A 14,412-nucleotide genomic window follows, 5' to 3' on the forward strand; every position below is an offset into this window, starting at 1 on the left:
AATGACTCAGATAACCACACAAGCAAATGGATCGATCTATGTGTTTCAATCTTCAGATGAATCCCATGATTGTGCCGAAAAGTTTGACCACATGGTACATAAAAGAAGATCAAAGCACAGCAGATGATTATTTAATCAGAGTTAATGATTTATTAACTTTACTATATAAGTTAGTAATAGATTAACTTCCTTAAATCCACACATTGATAGATGGAATAGAAACAAAGTGAACAAAAAGTTAAACAGTGTGATGACAGATGCTGGTGACATTTTGTTCTTTTGTAATCTCACCATCATGTCAATAATCCCAGATACACTCAAACTGCTTCAAAGTTGCTCTGAAAACTCATTGTACTGACTCTATTGTCTAGCTTCATATTTACACCTGTCATCTTGCCGTGTCATTACTCACATGGCGAGTGCTTACCTGTTCCCCAACAGGAGTGTCTCGTCCTTTGGGAGTGTGGTACAGTGTCACGCTCCTCTCCGAATGCTAATTTGTGCACGAATATGTGCATGATTGATAGAATGATAAGTAGAATAGCCAGAAGTGTGTCTGTGTGTGTCTCTGATTGTAGTGGGCTGTCCTTCCTCGGCCCTCCCCACCACAGTAAATCCAGCTCTCTGGCTCTGACATCATTAAGAGGCTAAGACCAGTCCCCGGGGGCCCAGAAAGAAATCCACGTTCCTCAGTGTGTGCATGCATTATGGGTATTCTGCTTTTTTGTTCTCTGTCCTAATTCAAATTCATGGCCATGCTGTTTCTTACGTGTGGCCTGTGAAATGATCCAGCAGAGCAGTAAGTGAAGTGGAAATCTGAAATTCAGTTGCAGCAGAAACTCAGAGGAAATCTGAAATAATTTTACTTTGCATCCAAGTCCATTTTGTTCCCTTGAGGCTCACGTTGTCAATCCATTTTAATTCTTGTGTGTATGTGTCACAGTTTGCCGAGGCAAACTGCGTGGAGTGTGAAGAGTGGACCCAGGTGCAGACATTCTAAAACTCAAACTTAACTGATGAGCTGTTTATTAAGGCAGACAGAACAGTACAAAATAAAAGGGCAAAAACAATGCAAACTAAGCAATAACCTAAACTGGGTAAACTAGAAAGGAAGCACGAACTATGAAAAACCCTGGCAGAAAAACAAACAAAACTCTAAACATGGCAATGAAGATGAGCGCATATATATATATATATATATATATATATATATATATATATATATATGAAAACCTGAACGCAGGACTTGACATGGGAACAACACAGACGATCCGACAAAGACTGAATGAGAACGCACAGACTAAATACACACAGGAGGCTAATGAGAGAAGTGGGAACACATGGGGGACAGCTGACACACATGAACATAACGATGTCACAGTGGAAGAGTAAAACTAAACACGATGAACACAGGAACACAAGATCTCTTCAAAATAAAACAGGAAACATGAGAGGCAGACATGACAACATAAGACACAGACATGAAACACATGAAGGGCAAAGGAGACTTCACAGGGGTTGAAAACACAAGAGGGAGCTAATAAGCAAATGAACATAAGAAACCTAATAAGCTTAAACAAACACTATAAACATCAAAAGAACTAAAACTCAAAACACTGGGTCATAAGACCCAGGATCATGACAGAATGCATGTGTCCAAGAAATCCATCTGCTCTCCCCTTGTTAAGATCAGCCTCAGAAACATCAGCTTCAGTATGAGAGTCCATCTCATGTCTTACAGTCTGTATATTTTTTTAGTTATTACATTTGTAAAAAAAAAAAAAAAAAAAGAAAAGAAAAGAAAAATCACAAAAAAACACTGAAAACAAGTTGATTTCTAAAACACCTCTGATGTATAGTGATTGTCCAGTTATAGCTTAGCAACACTAGATTTACTAAACCTGCGCAAATTTGCGTAACTTCCCTAAACTCAACACCTACTAGAATTACTGGCTTTTTTCATTTTCTAGTGCATGTCCCGTGGTGTTAATCACCCCTGCTGAGATTTTCACAGGTCGTCAGCTCGTTTCTCCTCCAGCTTTTGTTGTGCAAACCACCCATTATCCTTGAGGCCTGGCACATTTGCATTTGCTCACTCAGAGTTGCTCAGATCCAAGCCAAGCCAAACCTCTGTGTTACAACCTTCAGAAATTCCTGCCATATCGATACAAAAGACACACATTCACAATATATGGGTACACAAGTCTGTTTTATTTCAAAGTGTTTCAGACTTTACAGCGTTTGCAGACCCAGTGTTCATTATCCCTGCATTTGGCACAGGTGAATTTCTGACATGTTGCACAGGTAAACCTGCTGCGATTCCTGTTGCAGCTCTCTTGCACCTGGCACTGCGTTGTCTTTCCAGTCCCTGGCACAGCAGCTGCAGCAGCTTCAGCAGCCTGTGCTAATATTTCCTTGTGCTGCATGAATCGGCAACGAAGTTCCTTAGCTAGAAGACTCAGAAACAATCTTCTTTTGCCTGTCCACCCTGTACATGCCTTGTACAAAATGTAAGCATCCCCCGCCGCCAGGTCCAGCATATTTTAGAAAACTGCTACTGGCCACCTGCGTGTTGCTGCTCTTACGGAATACATCCGCGCAAGTTGAGGAAGTTCACGCCGGACTTTATTCACCGTGCCCAGTAACGTTGTTTTGCGCTGCAGCAGTCTGTGTGACAGTGACAGTGAAATAAAGAAATTGTCCGTTGTGACGTTTCTCCCATCATCCAAAAACGGCTCCATCAGTTTCATGACCACGTTCTCTGCCAGCCTCTCTCCCTTCTGACGACTGGGAGAAGGGAGAGACAATTCCAAGGTGAAAAGACATCATCTGTGATCTTAGAAAAGCAATTGCTTCTGCCTATCTAGGAAGGGTTTGGCTATGAGGCCAAATTTGAAGACTATCAATCTACAGCGAGAAAGACTGTTTACAAGTGCAAAAATTGGTGGCCATGATCAGACTGTGCAATTCTTAGAGAAACTACAAAAGATGCAAGAGCTACATCTGAGACTCCACAGGCCTCAGTTAGCATGTTAAAGCACTTAACAGTATAATTAGAAAAAGACTGAATAAATATGGGTTGTTTGGAAGAATTGGAGAAAGCCTCCTCACTCTAAAAAAAGAAATGGCAGCAAAGCTTAAATTTGCAAAGCTGCATCTGAGCAAACCACAAGACTTTGGAAACAATGTCCTTTGAACAGATGAGACTAAAGTGGAATGTTTGGCCATAATGCACAGCACCATGTATGGAGAAACCCAAATATAGCATACCAACACAGTGGAGGAGGAATGATGATTGGGCCTTGTTTTACAGCCAGGGGTTCTTAGCACCTTGAGTCACCACGAGCTCCTCTGTATACCAAAGTATTCTAGAGTCAAATGTGAGTTTAACAGCTAAGGCACAGCAGCAAATCTATAGCAGAATGACTGAAAAAGAAAAGAATCAAGGTGTTGTAATGAACCAATCAAAGTCCAGACCTCAGCCTGAGTGAAATGCTGTGGTGTGCAACCTTAAGGGAGCTGTGCATAAACAAATTAGTGCAAACCTCAATGAATTCCTCTGCAATGATATGAGAGACTGATAAAGACATACAGAAAACAGTGAATTCACATTACTGCTGCTAAAAGTGACTCTACAAGCTACTAAATCACGGGATGGACTAAACAGTGAACATGGGGGTCCCATGAAAACCTTCCTTTTCCCAGGACTGTAGCTACAGAGGCAGTATGCCTTATCTTTTACATCTGAAGTTCTCCGTGAGTAAAAACCTGAACTGTGAACGCTTCTGGGGCAAACCGACCTCAGAGGTAATTGTCATCTTACTTGCTAAAATTGCTGTACTGTCAGGTCAGGATATTCCTCAAGTTTACAGTGCTGAAGCTGAGCTATAAGAACAGAAACTTCTGGTCAGCGAATGCCAGCTCAAACTTGGATTTAACCACTCTGTGTTCAGATACCTGGAGTTTGCGCACTGTTTCAGTCTCTTATTTAAAGCTTTTTGATGCAGCTCACCACGCCAACACTGCACACCTCCTGCTGTCTTCACAAAGTCAGAATTTTTATTTTGTTTCCCTTTATCTCACTCGCACAACCATGCTAGAGTTACGGACAGTACACCTCAACTATTATGCATGAGACCTTGTTGCTAGGCAACACTGGCCTATGTCAGAATGTCTTTACATGCAAGATCAGACTGTGCTTTTTTTTTAAGTAGTATTTTTGCAAAAGTTTTGCAGACCAGTTTGATTGGTGGTTTATCAGAAGAGGCATGTGAAGGTGGAGATGAGGATATCTGTGTGTGTGTGTGTGTGTGTGTGTGTGTGTGTGTGTGTGTGTGTGTGTGTGTGTGTGTGTGTGTGTGTGTGTGTGACTCATTGTACATTACATAATTTTGAAGCTGAAGGAAGTGACAGGGGGCGGGACAATGTGGTGTTTATATTTTGAACAGTGAAAACTGTCCATCTAATCCTCATGTTAAGCTTCAGAGCTGAACTCAAAGCACCACATGTCCTCACATTTGGATGTTACGCCCTAGAATAAAACAACACTATGTGACACGATCAACGCTTTAAACCTGCAGCATCAAAAGTATTAAATCTAAATATACTGTTAAACACGTTTTAACATTACTAAAAAGAAACATTTCTTTTATAAAATGTTTTATATATATATATATATATATATATATATATATATATATATATATATATATTATATAGTGTATATTTTTAAAGCTTGAAACAAATACAGTTCACAATGAATTTTTTAAAATTTTGACACTAATAATAATGCAGGGATGTCCTGAGCGAAGCTGACTTTGATCTTAAGTTGGTCAGACCAGTGAAAAAGCATGATAAATGTGTTAAATCTGGCGATCGTGGCTCAAGAGTTGGCAGTTCGTCTTGTAATCGGAAGGTTGCCAGTTCGAGCCCCGGCTCCGACAGTCTCGGTCGTTGTGTCCTTGGGCGAGACACTTCACCCGTTGCCTACTGGTGGTGGTCAGAGGGCCCAGTGGCGCCAGTGCCCGGCAGCCTCGCCTCTGTCAGTGCACCTCAGGGCAGCTGTGGCTACAATGTAGCTTGCGATCACCAGTGTGTGAATGTAGTGTAAAGCACTTTGGGGTCCATAGGGACTAAGTAAAGTGCTATACAAATACAGGCCATTTACCATTTTAAAATTAGGTTCTGGTAGTCCATTCCCCTTACTGTCATGTAATTTTAAACTATAAAGTTTTCATTAATTCACAGAAAATCTCCTTTTTCCCTCCTATGGACTCACTGTAAGAAAAAGAAAATCTGACTTTTCATAGTACACAGTCAAAAAACAGGAAATCTTCTGTAATTTAATTGTTTATCTATTGGTTAATTACTTTGGTGTAATATGAATGGAACTAGGGGGAGGGGGTAAATTTGTATAATACATAAAATTTATAAAAAATACAGTTAAAAGTAAAACTCTATGCACTCCACATTTTCTAAAGCTGTCCACTGAGCCAGATGAGAGTCTTGGTTGGGGCGATCCTGGCCATTGGGCCTTATGTTTGACACCCCTGATATAAAAGAACAAATGATCTCAAATAATATAAGCAGACCACAAGGCGACTGCTGTTGTGATTTCACACTATATTTAAAAATATTGATTGAATTGAATTTGAACATGAAATCTAACAAAGCCATCACATTCAAATGAATGTGGTTTATAGTGGTTGGGAAATTATCAGATTACCTTTCTGCAAAACACAAAAGAACTGCAAACACTGAAATATTGTACAGGTTGACTGCAGTGAGCAGAAATCGAGGAGGAAGCACGTGCTTGATTCTTGGCTCTGACTCTTCTGTGCTGCATGTTTTCCATGAACCTCCGGCCAATCTGTGCACGAAGTAAAACTTGCAACAGCAAGTATCTCCAGGAGTTCTTGGCAAAAACGAAGGTTTTTGTAGGATACTAACTGTTTAGGGATGTGCATTTATATGTATATATATGCATATAGTGCTGCAGAACTGTATAACAGTATAAATGTTTGGTGAAAATAATACTTGGTCATGCTGACTCACGCGAAAGGTCACTTTTCACAGGAAAACGTAAATAATTTTAAACAGTACCTATTATGCTCATTTCCAGCTCTATTTTGTTTGAGGGGAGATCCACTAGAGTAGCTTTGCATCAATCACTGTTCAAAATTATCTTGACTTATGTTTTACAAAGCCTCACTTGATCATCTGTAGCGAAACAAGGTTTTTAACCTTCTTTTAAAGGCACCTTGCCGTGGAAGCCAACTTTCCTTTGATTGGCTGGGTTTGAACATCAAGTGGGTGGGGCTTCTGTGCTATGTCCCTGAGATGACCGTAGTGAGAACATGCGGACTCTACGTACCCTTTAAGTGTTTTAATGATGTTTTAATGACCTGATGATTTTGCCATTGATTCATTTTATCATTCCTACAGGTTTTAGGATTAACACACATGTTAAATGAGGGTAAAAACTGGCCTCTTGTATGCCATACATAAGTCTGGTATGTCCACAGTTTATCTTTAAGGTGATAATAATCATTTCATTTTATGTTCTGCAAAGGTAATCAATGTCTGTAACTGATGAAATAGAACCTTAACCTAAAATAAACCTACTTTAACCTAAAATTCATCTGCCCTTGACCTGCAGTTTGCTACATTAAGATTTAAATAGATGGAAGTCCTGTGAATAATATAGCAAAGTACCATCCGGCTGTAGTTAGGTCAATGGGGGATTAGTCCAGTGGGAGGTGGTGTTGCTTTGGATTGGAGTGGGCGTGCTCAGTTTCTCTTTCTCAGTGACCATTTGGCTATCGGTAAGCATTTCACGGCGCTTGTATAAATATTCATGTTGTCACGTGTGGGTGACTGGAAGAGCTGGACAGATTTACGTTTGTTTTCATCAAATTTTATCAGTCACGGGCCCTCCGTCCCCCATCCCCCTCGCTCATCACCCTCTCTCTCTATTCTTCTTTCTTTTCCCGTTACTCTGCGGTCCACTGTTAACACAGGTCTCGTTGTGTGTTTGTGTGTGTGTGTGTCTGTGTGTGTGTGTGTGTGTGTGTGGTGTACCTTGGTAGTTTTCCATGAGGGAAGGTTGTGAGGGCCCCAGGGGAAAGTCTTTACAGAGGGGAGGAGTCAGCGTAGGAATTCTGTGCGTGTGTGTGTGTGTGTGGTAGAGAGAGAGAGAGAGAGAGAGAGGTAAAATGATTATGATAATGAAGAGGAATGGGGGATGTGGGGGAAGTTACAGGCGTATGCACGTGTGTGTGTGTGTGTGTGGTTGTGTGTGCACGCATGTGTGAATGAACTCCTACTAAGAATTAACTAGCAGGAGAGTGAAAAAAAGAAAGCTCTAGAGTACAAAGGGCATCTTGAGTGTGTGTCCTTCTCGTGTGCAGTGTCAGGAACTGAGATGGTATTGTACAAAAGGTGAGTAGCAGCTGGGTAGGAGAGACTTTAAGAAAATGGAAGACAGATAAGAGCTTCTTGAAGGAGAGTGAACTCAAGACAGAAAAAGTGGAGAAATGAAGACAAGGAAATCCTTTGTTGTGAGATGCCTGTGTCCTTTCCAAGGACAAGATGACATTCCAGTACCATCGTGTGACAAGTCTCCTCCTCTCTTGTCTGTTCGGCTCCTCCTTTCCGATGTTATCTTGTCCCTCCCCTGACATTTTCCTCTGCTCTTAGCTTCTCCCAGCAAGTTGCCTTTCTTTGTCCACTGTGGTGAAGGAGAGGTTAATGAGAAGGTGAGAAACTTTTAAGTGTATAAGGCAGATTCCAGAAAGGTTGTGAGGCTGTGTAAAATACAAATAAAAACTGAATTTAATGATTTAAAAAAATGTTGTGAACCCACATTTTTATTCACATCAGAACATAGAAAACGTGTCATTTTAAGAAAAAAAAAGGTCATTTTGAATTTTATGGGAGCAATTTCAAAAAAGTTAGGACCGGACCATGCTTGCCACTTTCCCTCATTCTTGTCTGATATGTTATTCTAGCTGCTTAACAGTCCTGGATCTACTTTCTTGTATTTTTCATTTCATGAATGAGTTGGGTTCAGCCTGCACTTTCTACTATCAAGTCATGCTGTTGTAATAGATGCAGGATTCAATTTAGCATTGTCTTGCTGAAATGTGCAAGCCCTTCCCTGAAAAAGACTTTGTCTGAATGGAAACATGCGTTGCTCTAAAACCTGGATATACCATCACTGCAGAGGGTGACTTTCCAGATGTGCAATCTGACAATTCCATAGACATTAAAAGCCCTTTTCCACTAGAACCTACTTGGGTGGCTCGGCACGGCTCAACTTGGTTTTTAGGGTATTCTGTTAGGTGGAAAACCCTAAAATCCCAGCCGGGATTCCAAGCAATCTGAGGCAATCCAAAAATGTGACGTCAACATACTGCATGCCATCGATTCGCTAGTCAGTGGCGTCACTCGGTGAGTCATCCTCTATAAAAATCAAAACCGCCATTTTTGAAACTCAGCAACCAGGAAAATGGCTACACAAAAGACAACACTGCGTTCCCCGAGTCTGATAAAAAGCCAAAGCCCAAGCAGCAGGTATACCATCGCCTTGACGTCCTCCATTGTTATGGTGTTCGTGTCACTTATATATGACGTCTTGGGACTTTTTGCCACGTTGCTATAACAACCCTACGTACATTAGGTGGTATTCGATTGTAACAGAAAACGACCCAAACCGAGTCGAGTTGAGCTGAGTAGGTACTTGTGGAAAATGGCTATAAAGCTGTCTCATACCATCACCAAGTCAGACTTTTGATAACTGATGACAGATTTACTCATTTTAATTTTCTGACCACTGAAGTTTTCTACTTTGCCTGTGTACATTTTAAACCAACCTTTGCCACGGAGAAGATGGTGACATTTCTGGTTATGATCCTCCACCCATTTTTCTTTATTCCTTACTTCTAAGAAACGCTGCCAATCATGTTATTGGCCTTTTGCTAATTAACCAAATTAGATAAAAGTGTTCCTTCAGCTGTTTCTGTTTATGTCCCTCTACTTTGTCCTTCTACCAACATAATGAGATGTGTTGCTGCCATCACATTTTTAGATGAAACAATACTTCTCATGAAATAAGAAAATGTCTCAGTTCAAACATTCAATATGTTTCTCTTTCATTTAAATGTCTTTTCTATTGCAGGTTTCTATACAGGCTCAGTAACCTTTTTTTTGCCTTAACTTTGATTAAAGACCAATAAATAAATAAGTAAATTCACTCTAGATTTCCAGTGAAAAACGTTCCAGGAATATATGGTTAAATCCATTGTTTGGAAAACTGAGCATTTCACTTTAGGGGTAATCAGCCCTAATCCACCACCAAGATTAGTGGGGATTTACTCATTATTAACTCATGCACTACAGGTCTGCCAGTTTCATGCCCACTGCTTATTGCATTGTAGAAAAGAATATTTCCATCAACCTCAAGAATAACAGGAAAAACACCGCTGTGTGTGGGTGCGGTGATTGTAACAAATTTCAAGAAAATAGAAGAAACTGAAATACATATTTGAGATTAGGGTATACACTGACAACCTGTTGCTAATTTAGAATCACCAGTTAACCCTACATGCATGTCTTTGTGATGAAAATCAGAATACCTGGGGAGAACGTGCAACACACAGAAAACCACAAACTGACCTGAAGGTTCAACCCCAGAACCTTCCTGCCATGAGATAACAGTGTTTAGCTCCATACCACCATGCTAACCAGGAAGCTAACTTTTCTTTTCATGTCAGACATAAAGGTGACCACTGACCGAGTCATTCAGGGAAGTGAAGGCAGTTTTACTGTGGAAGGCAGTTACAAGAATCTCCTTTTATTTTTTTTTAAAGGCTTTCTCAACAAACACTGCCACACAGCTGAAACAAACGCTGTATGACTTTTGAAAGGAAGCTGATAGCAATGACTCAGTGCTATGTTACGCATTCCAACATGTGCTTTTTCACAGTTTGTACTTTTTGTGATCATCCCAGTTCAGGACTTTGACATTTCTTTTACCTAATATGTATTTAGTCTCGAATATGTTGCAACTGAGATGCCTTTAAACACATACAACAGTGCGTAGCCATTTTCTGCTTCAGGCAAAACCTTTGTCATAGCAAAGCTGGCACAAACAAAATCTTGGTTTTAAGACAACAATTATGTCATTTTATTTTGGTAGCTGCAGCCATAATTAGTGAGTAGGTGCATGTTTACAACTATGGAAAGGCATAATAACAACTTAGAGCTATATCTGAAATCAGCAGAGGTAGCTGGCTGAAGGCCTGCGCCCTGGATGTTTATTTTTTGATAACAGTCTCTTGAGACAAACACAAGATTTGCTCAGACGGTTAAGCAACAGCATTTGATGGTCTTTCTTAAAAACATTCACTGAAACCAATCTCCTGATCTTTTGACCTTAGTTTGACTCCCAAACAGACTGCATATTGACTCTATGATTGAATCGTGTATGACTGAAACATCACAGCTGAGAAAAACAGACCATGGTGTCAGGATGCAACTTTTTGAAATACTGCTATGTTTTTTTTTTGTTTTTGTTTTGGTCAAACAAAAAAGTGAATTCACATTTTTATACCCAAATTTGAGCCGAAACACTGGACTTCTCCATTTTGGTAATTACCAGTACTGTTAATTTAGGGCAGCAATGGCATAAACTTCACTTTGGGTGGTTGTCTAGTAAAGCAGAGCACGATTTGTGTCTTTAAAACTCAGTTTTTTAAACAAATGCCTGGTTTGCCTGGTTCTGCTGGAGGGTTCTTCCACTTAAAAGGGAATTTTTCCTTCCCACTGTCACCAAATCCCTAGCTCATAAGGGGTCATATGATTGTTGGGGTTTTCTCTGTAGTATTATCGTAGAGTCTAACTTACAATATAAAGCAGCTTGAGGCGACTGTCGTTGTGATTTGGAGCTGTATAAATAAAATTTAATTGAAAAAAATTTAATTGAACAATTTGCAATGTTGCTATTCTGTAATAACACATATAATAAATTAAATACTCAGTCTTGACTTTATATTCCTAATGTACTGTCTTCATTTAACTACAATGCATTTAAAACAAACCTTTAAAAGCAGTTTTTGACAGAGGTGCCACAGAGATATTGTGGGAGACCTTAAAACACACAAACTAAAGTAATGAAAAATGTGCTAGTCCCTCTGCAGCAGAAGGTGAAACGCTGGAATAGCGGTGCTTTGAGCTAAATATTTACGTCAGCATGCCTACATGTCTACGTGCTCACAATAACAATCCTCACTTGCTGACATTTGCTTGTTTGCAGTGTTCAAAAGGCTTAAAATTTGCTAAACACAAAGAACATCAGAGATTGGCTCGTATTTGTTTGTTTTCACACATATTGGCAGGTTTACCTGATGATGGTTCTTGATGTGACGTAGAGAGCCACATTTCATGAGGACTAAAAAACGAAATAAAAAAAACCCTGTGATAAATGTAGCAGTTTGAAGTGCCTTAAGGTGATTGCTGTTGTGCTGTACAAATAAAACAGATTTGAATTAGTTTTATTTGTACACCATGACTTTGGTCATGACTGGAATATTTTAATTCCAGTCATGACCAAAATAGAAGGTTGAGTCCAGGAGCCATTGGACTGATGTTGCCACCACAGACTGAAAGCCCTAAGGACTGCCATGATGCAACAGTTACTAAAACAGTATAATACTTTACCTGCAGGATGCATCAGTGTCACAACTCCAGGTGTTATTTTTTTGTCTGTAGATGACAAGTGTTGAGCTAGAGCTGCAAGTGCAGGCATGTGGGCAAAGCTTGCCAAAGAGACGTTCAGTGCTTTCAGACAGATAGGTGTCCTCAGATTATGTAAAGAATCTATTTTAACCCACGTTACCATGTTGACCCAAACCTAACCAAACTGTCATCAAAAAAGGCCTGCATTTAGAAGTCTTTCAGTCTTTAGGGAATCATTCAGAAAACCCATAAGACTTGTGGTGAGAAGAAAATCACTAGCACATTACTTGCATGTGGTGGTCATTTTGGTATGTGTCTGTTAGCAAACTAGTTTGCGTCCACACTGGGGTTTGCACATTGCAGTATGTGTGCATGAATGTGTGAGAAAGAGTGAGCTCAGACAGTAGCTCTTTGTTGCTGTTGCCAGGATTTTGGATCAGCCAGGCTGAAAGTGCCTACAGTGACTCTTTCTTCCTTTATTCTCTCACTAGTTCCTTGTGCCACTATACTACAGTGCACAGTGCTGGGAAATGTAAAACTATAACGTCACATCCAGTGCTGAAAAGAGAAGTCTTACATAGCTTTTAATTTCTATTTTATTTGTTCAGTGGTTACATTTTAAAAGATTCAAATCATTTGTACATTAGATATTTTACATTCTGTCATCGGTTGTGATCAACCCCAAATTAAATATCAAATTTTTGGTGTGAGTTCTTACAAAATGGAAAATTAGTGCAGAAATGTATTAAAACATGTGCCAGCACACGTGAAAATCCACAAGCTTGAAAGTCAATATTTGGGTTACCACCTTTATTCTTTAACACAGTCTGAACTCTTTTAGGCAGCTTTCCTGTCATTTCTTTAAGTCGTCTTCAAGAATAGTTCTCCAGGCTTCTTGAAGGACATTCAAAGCTGTTCTTTGGATGTTTCTGCCTTTTGTTCTGTTCTCTGTCAACATGATCCCACACTGCTTCAATAATGTTGAAGTCCAAGTTCTGGGGAGGCCAATCCATGACTGATAGTGCTGGATTGGCCTCAGATCAGGGATGGGATGTGTTTCAGCATCAAGCTCATTATAAGCACATAAAGGAATGTGTCAAATAATCTTCATCTGATGTGCTAAAGGATTTGTATTTGTGACTTTGATGAGTATGAAGTTGTGAAGAATATTAACACAAGCTTTAGGAAAACTGCACATGAAGGAAAAAAAATCTGTCAAAATCATTAAGACAAGTATTGATTCCCTATTTACTTCTGTACCAACATGGTTCAGTTTCAACTGCCTGTTTGCAGATTTGACAGTGACCTTAGCCATACAATAATACTGACAATAGCAATAACCTGAAAAGGAAAAATGCATCCCTCGCCCTGTCTGTCTCTTTCTCCCTCCATCTTCCTTTTTTCATTCCTTTAATTGCAGCGGGTAATCCTCAACCGGATTAAATGGATGTGCAGGGTCTATGTGCGTGCGCCTGTGTGGTCTGAATGAACGACACATAGATCTCTCAGAGATTACATGATCCCTGTCATCATCTCCCTGGGTGAAACTGACGAGAATCCAAATCCAATTTACTCTCCACTGACGTCCACTTGTACCAGGAATACGATCTGGCAGCTTGTAAAGCAGCTAAACCGAACCACTTAGGATTTTCTTCATGTCAAAGAGGATGCCATGTGCGTTGCTGTAGCCTAGTTTGATTACACTTTGATCTGTCAGCTGGCCTATTTCTAGCTGACACTGCAGCTGATTTGAATGTTTACTAATTGCACAAGCATTTTGTTGTGGTGCAAACAGATTTCAGAAATTCTTTCATCTCTCTTGGCCTGCAAGGAACCAAGCTTCAGGTAAATGGTTGGGTGTAGAAACTGCTGTGGACTCCCTCTGTTTTATGCCTTATCTTCTCCTTTCGTACACAATTTGACCTGGTTTTTGAATTTCCTCATTCAGGTGACTGACTTAACCATTGAAGAATATACATCCATCAGAAGTCACATCATCAATACATGCCATAACATTGCTTCCACCATGTTTGATAGATGATGTGATATGCTTCTTGATCTTGTGTTGTTCTCTGCTTTTCCATATTTTTCTCTTTCCATCATTCTTTATCTTGGTTTCATCTGTCCAAGCATCTTTTTTCCCCTTCTGGCTCTTTTAGAGGTTTAGGGTTTTCTGCAAAAGCCATTCCTAGGCTCCTTGGTCTAGCATTTGTCCCAGGTTTTACACCTTGTTTTAAAACCTCTGTATCTTCATTGATGAAAATGTTTCACTTTTACAGTGATACATCTACATATTTGAGAGTCTGGTTTACTCCATCCTCAATCAGTTCATGATCAGAAAATCCCCTCATTCATATAATCAATTTGATTCCTTTCTTTCCATCTTGTTTTTGTCCTACTGGCTTCTTTGCCAGTCATGTTGATGTTATGTCAGTCTTTGATATTGGTGCCAAATGTGGTCTGACAAACTTCAACACCATCTTGGACTATATCTGGCAGCAATAATCCTTTTTGTGGTGTTCTTCTGGAGGCACTGGTTCTGCTGATGGACTCCAACAAGAACCTGTAGGAGGTAGAGAACTGATCCAATGTAATAAATTAACTGAAAATGTCAAGTAGACCAAAGACTACCAGCTGCAGTTAGAGATGAAAGACTTACTAGAAAAAAACTCTAGT

The 14,412-nt window shown here is 39.8% G+C and overlaps 1 protein-coding gene across 3 annotated transcripts in view; it reads left to right on the top strand.

The window, feature by feature from the left end:
- Positions 1–14,412, top strand: part of LOC146491725 (sodium/potassium-transporting ATPase subunit alpha-1-like) — a 66,918-nt gene that overhangs the window by 23,549 nt on the left and 28,957 nt on the right. Inside the window, exon 1 of one of the 3 annotated variants that reach the window (XM_085151811.1) lies at positions 13,563–13,581. The exons of the other annotated variants lie outside the window; for them this stretch is intronic. The gene's annotated coding sequence lies outside the window, so the exon portion shown is untranslated. Of the gene's footprint in view, positions 1–13,562; positions 13,582–14,412 lie in introns of those variants that run through there. 3 annotated transcript variants of the gene reach the window in all.

Source organism: Neolamprologus multifasciatus, chromosome 23, assembly GCF_963576455.1.
Source record: "Neolamprologus multifasciatus chromosome 23, fNeoMul1.2, whole genome shotgun sequence".
NCBI classification, from domain to species: Eukaryota; Metazoa; Chordata; class Actinopteri; order Cichliformes; family Cichlidae; genus Neolamprologus; species Neolamprologus multifasciatus.